Here is a 13,223-nt window from a genome sequence, read left to right as displayed (position 1 = left end):
CCTTTACTGTATCCTGTACATGGAGGAATGACTTTACTGTATCCTGTACATGGAGCAGTGCCTTTACTGTATCCTGTACATGGAGCAGTGCCTTTACTGTATCCTGTACATGCAGCAGTGCCTTTACTGTATCCTGTACATGTAGCAGTGTCTTTACTGTATACTTTACATGTAGCAGTGTCTTTACTGTATCCTGTACATGTATCAGTGTCTTTACTGTATCTTGTACATGGAGGAGTGACTTTACTGTATCCTTTACATGGAGGAATGACTTTACTGTATCCTGTACATGGAGCAATGACTATACTGTATCTTTTACATGGAGCAATAACTTTACTATATCCTATACATGGAGGAGTACATTTACTGTATCCTGTACATGCAGCAGTGCCTTTACTGTATCCTGTACATGGAGGAGTGACTTTATTATATCCTTTACATGGAGCAATAAGTATACTGTATCCTTTACATGTATCAGTGTCTTTACTGTATCCTGTACATGGAGGAATGACTTTACTATCCTTTACATGTAGCAGTGTCTTTACTCTATCCTGCAAATGGAGGAATGACTTTACTGTATCCTGTAGATGGAGGAGTGCCTTTACTGTATCCTTTACATGTATTAGTGTCTTTACTGTATCCTGTACATGTATCAGTGTCTTTACCGTATCCTGTACATGGAGGAGTGACTTTATTATATCCTTTACATGGAGCAATAAGTTTACTGTATCCTTTACATGTATCAGTGTCTTTACTGTATCCTGTACATGGAGGAATGACTTTACTATCCTTTACATGTAGCAGTGTCTTTACTCTATCCTGTACATGGATGAATGACTTTACTGTATCCTGTACATGGAGGAGTGCCTTTACTGTATCCTTTACATGTAGCAGTGTCTTTACTGTATCCTGTACATAAAGGAGTGCCTTTACTGTATCCTTTACATGGAGGAGTGTCTTTACTGTATTCTGTACATGGAGGAGCGTCGTTACTCTATCCTGTACATGTAGCAGTGTCTGTACTGTATCCTTTACATGGAGGAGTGACTTTACTGTATCCTGTACATGGAGGAGTGTCTTTACTGTATCCTGTACATGGAGGAGTGTCTTTAATGTATCCTGTACATGGAGGAGTACCTTTACTGTATACTGTACATGGAGCAGTGCCTTTACTGTATCCTGTACATGGAGGAATGCCTTTACTGTATCCTGTACATGGAGCAGTGCCTTTACTGTATCCTGTACATGGAGCAGTGCCTTTACTGTATCCTGTACATGGAGGAATGACTTTACTGTATCCTGTACATGTAGCAGTGTCTTTACTGTATCCTTTACATGTAGCAGTGTCTTTACTGTATCCTGTACATGTATCAGTGTCTTTACTGTATCTTGTACATGGAGGAGTGACTTTACTGTAGCCTTTACATGGAGGAATGACTTCACTGTATCCTGTACATGGAGCAATGACTATACTGTATCTTTTACATGGAGCAATAACTTTACTATATCCTATACATGGAGGAGTAAATTTACTGTATCCTGTACATGCAGCAGTGCCTTTACTGTATCCTGTACATGGAGGAGTGACTTTATTATATCCTTTACATGGAGCAATAAGTATACTGTATCCTTTACATGTATCAGTGTCTTTACTGTATCCTGTACATGGAGGAATGACTTTACTATCCTTTACATGTAGCAGTGTCTTTACTCTATCCTGCAAATGGAGGAATGACTTTACTGTATCCTGTAGATGGAGGAGTGCCTTTACTGTATCCTTTACATGTATTAGTGTCTTTACTGTATCCTGTACATGTATCAGTGCCTTTACTGTATCCTGTACATGGAGGAGTGACTTTATTATATCCTTTACATGGAGCAATAAGTTTACTGTATCCTTTACATGTATCAGTGTCTTTACTGTATCCTGTACATGGAGGAATGACTTTACTATCCTTTACATTTAGCAGTGTCTTTATTCTATCCTGTACATGGAGGAATGACTTTACTGTATCCTGTACATGGAGGAGTGCCTTTACTGTATCCTTTACATGTAGCAGTGTCTTTACTGTGTCCTTTACATGAAGCAGTGTCTTTACTGTATCTTGTACATGGAGGAGTGACTTTACTGTATCCTGTACATGGAGCAGTGTCTTTACTGTATCCTGTACATAAAGGAGTGCCTTTACTGTATCCTTTACATGGAGGAGTGTCTTTACTGTATTCTGTACATGGAGGAGTGTCTTTACTCTATCCTGTACATGTAGCAGTGTCTGTACTGTATCCTTTACATGGAGGAGTGACTTTACTGTATCCTGTACATGGAGGAGTGTCTTTACTGTATCCTGTACATGGAGGAGTGTCTTTACTGTATCCTGTACATGGATAGTACCTTTACTGTATCCTGTACATGGAGCAGTGCCTTTACTGTATCCTGTACATGGAGGAATGACTTTACTGTATCCTGTACATGGAGCAGTGCCTTTACTGTATCCTGTACATGGAGCAGTGCCTTTACTGTATCCTGTACATGGAGGAATGACTTTACTGTATCCTGTACATGTAGCAGTGTCTTTACTGTATACTTTACATGTAGCAGTGTCTTTACTGTATCCTGTACATGTATCAGTGTCTTTACTGTATCTTGTACATGGAGGAGTGACTTTACTGTATCCTTTACATGGAGGAATGACTTTACTGTATCCTGTACATGGAGCAATGACTATACTGTATCTTTTACATGGAGCAATAACTTTACTATATCCTATACATGGAGGAGTAAATTTACTGTATCCTGTACATGCAGCAGTGCCTTTACTGTATCCTGTACATGGAGGAGTGACTTTATTATATCCTTTACATGGAGCAATAAGTATACTGTATCCTTTACATGTATCAGTGTCTTTACTGTATCCTGTACATGGAGGAATGACTTTACTATCCTTTACATGTAGCAGTGTCTTTACTCTATCCTGCAAATGGAGGAATGACTTTACTGTATCCTGTAGATGGAGGAGTGCCTTTACTGTATCCTTTACATGTATTAGTGTCTTTACTGTATCCTGTACATGTATCAGTGTCTTTACTGTATCCTGTACATGGAGGAATGACTTTACTATCCTTTACATGTAGCAGTGTCTTTACTCTATCCTGTACATGGATGAATGACTTTACTGTATCCTGTACATGGAGGAGTGCCTTTACTGTATCCTTTACATGTAGCATGTGTCTTTACTGTATCCTGTACATAAAGGAGTGCATTTACTGTATCATTTACATGGAGGAGTGACTTTACTGTATCCTGTACATGGAGGAGTGTCTTTACTGTATCCTGTACATGGAGGAGTGTCTTTAATGTATCCTGTACATGGAGGAGTACCTTTACTGTATCCTGTACATGGAGCAGTGCCTTTACTGTATCCTGTACATGGAGGAATGACTTTACTGTATCCTGTACATGGAGCAGTGCCTTTACTGTATCCTGTACATGGAGCAGTGCCTTTACTGTATCCTGTACATGGAGGAATGACTTTACTGTATCCTGTACATGTAGCAGTGTCTTTACTGTATCCTTTACATGTAGCAGTGTCTTTACTGTATCCTGTACATGTATCAGTGTCTTTACTGTATCTTGTACATGGAGGAGTGACTTTACTGTATCCTTTACATGGAGGAATGACTTTACTGTATCCTGTACATGGAGCAATGACTATACTGTATCTTTTACATGGAGCAATAACTTTACTATATCCTATACATGGAGGAGTGACTTTATTATATCCTTTACATGGAGCAATAAGTATACTGTATCCTTTACATTTATCAGTGTCTTTACTGTATCCTGTACATGGAGGAATGACTTTACTATCCTTTACATGTAGCAGTGTCTTTACTCTATCCTGCAAATGGAGGAATGACTTTACTGTATCCTGTAGATGGAGGAGTGCCTTTACTGTATCCTTTACATGTATTAGTGTCTTTACTGTATCCTGTACATGTATCAGTGCCTTTACTGTATCCTGTACATGGAGGAGTGACTTTATTATATCCTTTACATGGAGCAATAAGTTTACTGTATCCTTTACATGTATCAGTGTCTTTACTGTATCCTGTACATGGAGGAATGACTTTACTATCCTTTACATTTAGCAGTGTCTTTACTCTATCCTGTACATGGAGGAATGACTTTACTGTATCCTGTACATGGAGGAGTGCCTTTACTGTATCCTTTACATGTAGCAGTGTCTTTACTGTGTCCTTTACATGTAGCAGTGTCTTTACTGTATCTTGTACATGGAGGAGTGACTTTACTGTATCCTGTACATGGAGCAGTGTCTTTATTGTATCCTGTACATAAAGGAGTGCCTTTACTGTATCCTTTACATGGAGGAGTGTCTTTACTGTATTCTGTACATGGAGGAGTGTCTTTACTCTATCCTGTACATGTAGCAGTGTCTGTACTGTATCCTTTACATGGAGGAGTGACTTTACTGTATCCTGTACATGGAGGAGTGTCTTTACTGTATCCTGTACATGGAGGAGTGTCTTTACTGTATCCTGTACATGGATAGTACCTTTACTGTATCCTGTACATGGAGCAGTGCCTTTACTGTATCCTGTACATGGAGGAATGACTTTACTGTATCCTGTACATGGAGCAGTGCCTTTACTGTATCCTGTACATGGAGCAGTGCCTTTACTGTATCCTGTACATGGAGGAATGACTTTACTGTATCCTGTACATGTAGCAGTGTCTTTACTGTATACTTTACATGTAGCAGTGTCTTTACTGTATCCTGTACATGTATCAGTGTCTTTACTGTATCTTGTACATGGAGGAGTGACTTTACTGTATCCTTTACATGGAGGAATGACTTTACTGTATCCTGTACATGGAACAATGACTATACTGTATCTTTTACATGGAGCAATAACTTTACTATATCCTATACATGGAGGAGTAAATTTACTGTATCCTGTACATGCAGCAGTGCCTTTACTGTATCCTGTACATGGAGGAGTGGCTTTATTATATCCTTTACATGGAGCAATAAGTATACTGTATCCTTTACATGTATCAGTGTCTTTACTGTATCCTGTACATGGAGGAATGACTTTACTATCCTTTACATGTAGCAGTGTCTTTACTCTATCCTGCAAATGGAGGAATGACTTTACTGTATCCTGTACATGGAGGAGTGCCTTTACTGTACCCTTTACATGTAGCAGTGTCTTTACTGTATCATTTACATGTAGCAGTGTCTTTACTGTATCTTGTACATGTAGGAGTGACATTACTGTATCCTGTACATGTAGCAGTGTCTTTACTGTATCCTTTACATGTAGCAGTGTCTTTACCGTGTCCTTTACATGTAGCAGTGTCTTTACTGTATCTTGTACATGGAGGAGTGACTTTACTGTATCCTTTACATGGAGGAGTGACTTTACTGTATCCTTTACATGGAGGAGTGACTTTACTGTATCCTTTACATGGAACAGTGTCTTTACTGTATCCTGTACATAAAGGAGTGACTTTACTGTATCCTCTACATGGAGGAGTGTCTTTACTGTATCCTGTACATGGAGCAGTGTCTTTACTGTATCCTGTACATAAAGGAGTGCCTTTACTGTATCATTTACATGGAGGAGTGTCTTTACTGTATTCTGTACATGGAGGAGTGTCTTTACTCTATCCTGTACATGTAGCAGTGTCTTTACTGTATCATTTACATGGAGGAGTGACTTTACTGTATCCTGTACATGGAGGAGTGTCTTTACTGTATCCTGTACATGGAGGAGTGACTTTACTGTATCCTGTACATGTATCAGTGTCTTTACTGTATCCTGTACATGGAGCAGTGTCTTTACTGTATCCTTTACATGGAGGAATGACTTTACTGTATCCTGTACATGTAGCAGTGTCTTTACTGTATCCTTTACATGTAGCAGTGTCTTTACTGTATCCTTTACATGTAGCAGTGTCTTTACTGTATCCTGTACATGTATCAGTGTCTTTCCTGTATCTTGTACATGGAGGAGTGACTATACTGTATCTTTTACATGGAGCAATAACTTTACTATGTCCTATACATTGAGGAGTGACTTTACTGTATCCTTTACATGAATCAGTGTCTTTACTGTATCCTGTACATCGAGGAATTACTTTACTATCCTTTACATGTAGCAGTGTCTTTACTCTATCCTGTACATGGAGGAATGACTTTACTGTATCCTGCACATGGAGGAGTGCCTTTACTGTATCCTTTACATGTAGCAGAGTCTTTACTGTATCTTGTACATGGAGGAGTGACTTTACTGTATCCTGTACATGGAGGAGTGACTTTACTGTATCCTGTACATGTAGCAGTGTCTTTACTGTATCCTTTACATGTAGCATTGTCTTTACTGTGTCCTCTACATGTAGCAGTGTCTTTATTGTATCTTGTATATGGAGGAGTGACTTTACTGTATCCTGTACATGTAGCAGTGTCTTTACTGTATCCTTTACATGTAGCAGTGTCTTTACTGTGTCCTTTACATGTAGCAGTGTCTTTACTGTATCTTGTACATGGAGGAGTGACTTTACTGTATCCTGTACATGGAGCAGTGTCTTTACTGTATCCTGTACATAAAGGAGTGCCTTTACTGTATCCTTTACATGGAGGAGTGTCTTTACTGTATTCTGTACATGGAGGAGTGTCTTTACTCTATCCTGTACATGTAGCAGTGTCTGTACTGTATCCTTTACATGGAGGAGTGACTTTACTGTATCCTGTACATGGAGGAGTGTCTTTACTGTATCCTGTACATGGAGGAGTGTCTTTACTGTATCCTGTACATGGAGGAGTACCTTTACTGTATCCTGTACATGGAGCAGTGCCTTTACTGTATCCTGTACATGTAGCAGTGTCTTTACTGTATCCTTTACATGGAGGAGTGACTTTACTGTATCATGTACATGGAGGAGTGTCTTTACTGTATCCTGTACATGGAGGAGTGACTTTACTGTATCCTGTACATGTATCAGTGTCTTTACTGTATCCTGTACATGGAGCAGTGTCTTTACTGTATCCTGTACATAAAGGAGTGCCTTTACTGTATCCTTTACATGTAGCAGTGTCTTTACTGTATCCTTTACATGTAGCATTGTCTTTACTGTGTCCTCTACATGTAGCAGTGTCTTTATTGTATCTTGTACATGGAGGAGTGACTTTACTGTATCCTGTACATGTAGCAGTGTCTTTACTGTATCCTTTACATGTAGCAGTGTCTTTACTGTGTCCTTTACATGTAGCAGTTTCTTTACTGTATCTTGTACTTCGAGGAGTGACTTTACTGTATCCTTTACATGGAGGAGTGACTTTACTGTATCCTTTACATGGAGGAGTGACTTTACCGTATCCTGTACATGAAACAGTGTCTTTACTGTATCCTGTACATAAAGGAGTGACTTTACTGTATCCTCTACATGGAGGAGTGACTTTACCGTATCCTGTACATGGAACAGTGTCTTTACTGTATCCTGTACATAAAGGAGTGACTTTACTGTATCCTTGACATTGACGAGTGTCTTTACTGTATTCTGTACATAGAGGAGTGTCTTTACTCTATCCTGCACATATAGCAGTGTCTTTACTTTATCCTTTACATGGACGAGTGACTTTACTGTATCCTGTATATAGAGGAGTGTCTTTACTGTATCCTTTACATGGAGGAGTGACTTTACTGTATCCTGTACATGGAGGAGTACCTTTAATGTATCCTGTACATGTAGCAGTGTCTTTACTGTATCCTTTACATGGAGCAGTGTCTTTACTGTGTCCTTTACATGTAGCAGTGCCTTTACTGTATCTTGTACATGGAGGAGTGACTACTGTATCCTTTACATGGAGGAGTGACTTTACTGTATCCTGTACATGGAACAGTGTCTTTACTGTATCCTGTACATAAAGGAGTGTCTTTACTGTATCCTCTACATGGAGGAGTGCCTTTACTGTATCCTTTACATGTAGCAGTGTCTTTACTGTATCCTTTACATGTATCAGTGTCTTTACTGTATCCTGTACATGGAGGAGTGACTTTATTATACCCTTTACATGGAGCAATAAGTTTACTGTATCCTTTACATGTATCAGTGTCTTTACTGTATCCTGTACATGGAGGAATGACTTTACTATCCTTTACATGTAGCAGTGTCTTTACTCTATCCTGTACATGGAGGAATGACTTTACTGTATCCTGTACATGGAGGAGTGCCTTTACTGTATCCTTTACATGTAGCAGTGTCTTTACTGTGTCCTTTACATATAGCAGTGTCTTTACTGTATCTTGTACATGGAGGATTGACTTTACTGTATCCTGTACATGGAGCAGTGTCTTTACTGTATCCTGTACATAAAGGAGTGACTTTACTGTATCCTGTACATGGAGGAGTGTCTTTACTGTATCCTGTACATGGAGGAGTGTCTTTACTGTATCCTGTACATGGAGGAGTACCTTTACTGTATCCTGTACATGGAGCAGTGCCTTTACTGTATCCTGTACATGGAGGAATGGCTTTACTGTATCCTGTACATGGAGCAGTGCCTTTACTGTATCCTGTACATGGAGCAGTGCCTTTACTGTATCCTGTACATTGAGGAATGACTTTACTGTATCCTGTACATGTAGCAGTGTCTTTACTGTATCCTTTACATGTAGCAGTGTCTTTACTGTATCCTGTACATGTATCAGTGTCTTTACTGTATCTTGCACATGGAGGAGTGACTTTCCTGTATCCTTTACATGGAGGAATGAATTTACTGTATCCTGTACATGGAGCAATGACTATACTGTATCTTTTACATGGAGCAATAACTTTACTATATCCTATACATGGAGGAGTAAATTTACTGTATCCTGTACATGCAGCAGTGCCTTTACTGTATCCTGTACATGGAGGAGTGACTTTATTATATCCTTTACATGGAGCAATAAGTATACTGTATCCTTTACATGTATCAGTGTCTTTACTGTATCCTGTACATGGAGGAATGACTTTACTATCCTTTACATGTAGCAGTGTCTTTACTCTATCCTGCAAATGGAGGAATGACTTTACTGTATCCTGTAGATGGAGGAGTGCCTTTACTGTATCCTTTACATGTATTAGTGTCTATACTGTATCCTGTACATGTATCAGTGCCTTTACTGTATCCTGTACATGGAGGAGTGACTTTATTATATCCTTTACATGGAGCAATAAGTTTACTGTATCCTTTACATGTATCAGTGTCTTTACTGTATCCTGTACATGGAGGAATGACTTTACTATCCTTTACATGTAGCAGTGTCTTTACTCTATCCTGTACATGGAGGAATGACTTTACTGTATCCTGTACATGGAGGAGTGCCTTTACTGTATCCTTTACATGTAGCAGTGTCTTTACTGTGTCCTTTACATGTAGCAGTGTCTTTACTGTATCTTGTACATGGAGGATTGACTTTACTGTATCCTGTACATGGAGCAGTGTCTTTACTGTATCCTGTACATAAAGGAGTGCCTTTACTGTATCATTTACATGGACGAGTGTCTTTACTGTATTCTGTACATGGAGGAGTGTCTTTACTCTATCCTGTACATGTAGCAGTGTCTGTACTGTATCCTTTACATGGAGGAGTGACTTTACTGTATCCTGTACATGGAGGAGTGTCTTTACTGTATCCTGTACATGGAGGAGTGTCTTTACTGTATCCTGTACATGGAGGAGTACCTTTACTGTATCCTGTACATGGAGCAGTGCCTTTAATGTATCCTGTACATGGAGGAATGACTTTACTGTATCCTGTACATGGAGCAGTGCCTTTACTGTATCCTGTACATGGAGCAGTGCCTTTACTGTATCCTGTACATGGAGGAATGACTTTACTGTATCCTGTACATGTAGCAGTGTCTTTACTGTATACTTTACATGTAGCAGTGTCTTTACTGTATCCTGTACATGTATCAGTGTCTTTACTGTATCTTGTACATGGAGGAGTGACTTTACTGTATCCTTTACATGGAGGAATGACTTTACTGTATCCTGTACATGGAACAATGACTATACTGTATCTTTTACATGGAGCAATAACTTTACTATATCCTATACATGGAGGAGTAAATTTACTGTATCCTGTACATGCAGCAGTGCCTTTACTGTATCCTGTACATGGAGGAGTGGCTTTATTATATCCTTTACATGGAGCAATAAGTATACTGTATCCTTTACATGTATCAGTGTCTTTACTGTATCCTGTACATGGAGGAATGACTTTACTATCCTTTACATGTAGCAGTGTCTTTACTCTATCCTGCAAATGGAGGAATGACTTTACTGTATCCTGTACATGGAGGAGTGCCTTTACTGTACCCTTTACATGTAGCAGTGTCTTTACTGTATCATTTACATGTAGCAGTGTCTTTACTGTATCTTGTACATGTAGGAGTGACATTACTGTATCCTGTACATGTAGCAGTGTCTTTACTGTATCCTTTACATGTAGCAGTGTCTTTACCGTGTCCTTTACATGTAGCAGTGTCTTTACTGTATCTTGTACATGGAGGAGTGACTTTACTGTATCCTTTACATGGAGGAGTGACTTTACTGTATCCTTTACATGGAGGAGTGACTTTACTGTATCCTTTACATGGAACAGTGTCTTTACTGTATCCTGTACATAAAGGAGTGACTTTACTGTATCCTCTACATGGAGGAGTGTCTTTACTGTATCCTGTACATGGAGCAGTGTCTTTACTGTATCCTGTACATAAAGGAGTGCCTTTACTGTATCATTTACATGGAGGAGTGTCTTTACTGTATTCTGTACATGGAGGAGTGTCTTTACTCTATCCTGTACATGTAGCAGTGTCTTTACTGTATCCTTTACATGGAGGAGTGACTTTACTGTATCCTGTACATGGAGGAGTGTCTTTACTGTATCCTGTACATGGAGGAGTGACTTTACTGTATCCTGTACATGTATCAGTGTCTTTACTGTATCCTGTACATGGAGCAGTGTCTTTACTGTATCCTTTACATGGAGGAATGACTTTACTGTATCCTGTACATGTAGCAGTGTCTTTACTGTATCCTTTACATGTAGCAGTGTCTTTACTGTATCCTTTACATGTAGCAGTGTCTTTACTGTATCCTGTACATGTATCAGTGTCTTTCCTGTATCTTGTACATGGAGGAGTGACTATACTGTATCTTTTACATGGAGCAATAACTTTACTATGTCCTATACATTGAGGAGTGACTTTACTGTATCCTTTACATGAATCAGTGTCTTTACTGTATCCTGTACATCGAGGAATTACTTTACTATCCTTTACATGTAGCAGTGTCTTTACTCTATCCTGTACATGGAGGAATGACTTTACTGTATCCTGCACATGGAGGAGTGCCTTTACTGTATCCTTTACATGTAGCAGAGTCTTTACTGTATCTTGTACATGGAGGAGTGACTTTACTGTATCCTGTACATGGAGGAGTGACTTTACTGTATCCTGTACATGTAGCAGTGTCTTTACTGTATCCTTTACATGTAGCATTGTCTTTACTGTGTCCTCTACATGTAGCAGTGTCTTTATTGTATCTTGTATATGGAGGAGTGACTTTACTGTATCCTGTACATGTAGCAGTGTCTTTACTGTATCCTTTACATGTAGCAGTGTCTTTACTGTGTCCTTTACATGTAGCAGTGTCTTTACTGTATCTTGTACATGGAGGAGTGACTTTACTGTATCCTGTACATGGAGCAGTGTCTTTACTGTATCCTGTACATAAAGGAGTGCCTTTACTGTATCCTTTACATGGAGGAGTGTCTTTACTGTATTCTGTACATGGAGGAGTGTCTTTACTCTATCCTGTACATGTAGCAGTGTCTGTACTGTATCCTTTACATGGAGGAGTGACTTTACTGTATCCTGTACATGGAGGAGTGTCTTTACTGTATCCTGTACATGGAGGAGTGTCTTTACTGTATCCTGTACATGGAGGAGTACCTTTACTGTATCCTGTACATGGAGCAGTGCCTTTACTGTATCCTGTACATGTAGCAGTGTCTTTACTGTATCCTTTACATGGAGGAGTGACTTTACTGTATCATGTACATGGAGGAGTGTCTTTACTGTATCCTGTACATGGAGGAGTGACTTTACTGTATCCTGTACATGTATCAGTGTCTTTACTGTATCCTGTACATGGAGCAGTGTCTTTACTGTATCCTGTACATAAAGGAGTGCCTTTACTGTATCCTTTACATGTAGCAGTGTCTTTACTGTATCCTTTACATGTAGCATTGTCTTTACTGTGTCCTCTACATGTAGCAGTGTCTTTATTGTATCTTGTACATGGAGGAGTGACTTTACTGTATCCTGTACATGTAGCAGTGTCTTTACTGTATCCTTTACATGTAGCAGTGTCTTTACTGTGTCCTTTACATGTAGCAGTTTCTTTACTGTATCTTGTACTTCGAGGAGTGACTTTACTGTATCCTTTACATGGAGGAGTGACTTTACTGTATCCTTTACATGGAGGAGTGACTTTACCGTATCCTGTACATGAAACAGTGTCTTTACTGTATCCTGTACATAAAGGAGTGACTTTACTGTATCCTCTACATGGAGGAGTGACTTTACCGTATCCTGTACATGGAACAGTGTCTTTACTGTATCCTGTACATAAAGGAGTGACTTTACTGTATCCTTGACATTGAGGAGTGTCTTTACTGTATTCTGTACATAGAGGAGTGTCTTTACTCTATCCTGCACATATAGCAGTGTCTTTACTTTATCCTTTACATGGACGAGTGACTTTACTGTATCCTGTATATAGAGGAGTGTCTTTACTGTATCCTTTACATGGAGGAGTGACTTTACTGTATCCTGTACATGGAGGAGTACCTTTAATGTATCCTGTACATGTAGCAGTGTCTTTACTGTATCCTTTACATGGAGCAGTGTCTTTACTGTGTCCTTTACATGTAGCAGTGCCTTTACTGTATCTTGTACATGGAGGAGTGACTACTGTATCCTTTACATGGAGGAGTGACTTTACTGTATCCTGTACATGGAACAGTGTCTTTACTGTATCCTGTACATAAAGGAGTGTCTTTACTGTATCCTCTACATGGAGGAGTGCCTTTACTGTATCCTTTACATGTAGCAGTGTCTTTACTGTATCCTTTACATGTATCAG

General features: G+C 39.2%; 1 protein-coding gene across 1 annotated transcript in view; it reads right to left on the bottom strand.

Moving 5' to 3' along the window:
* The window catches only part of LOC130108207 (neurotensin receptor type 1-like), a 781,327-nt gene that overhangs the window by 637,611 nt on the left and 130,493 nt on the right, over positions 1-13,223 (bottom strand). The gene's annotated exons all lie outside the window — the stretch shown is intronic.

Source organism: Lampris incognitus, chromosome 2 (genome assembly GCF_029633865.1).
Source record: "Lampris incognitus isolate fLamInc1 chromosome 2, fLamInc1.hap2, whole genome shotgun sequence".
NCBI classification, from domain to species: Eukaryota; Metazoa; Chordata; class Actinopteri; order Lampriformes; family Lampridae; genus Lampris; species Lampris incognitus.
Note: the sequence above shows the minus strand (reverse complement) of the source record. Positions and strands in the feature narration are given on the sequence as shown.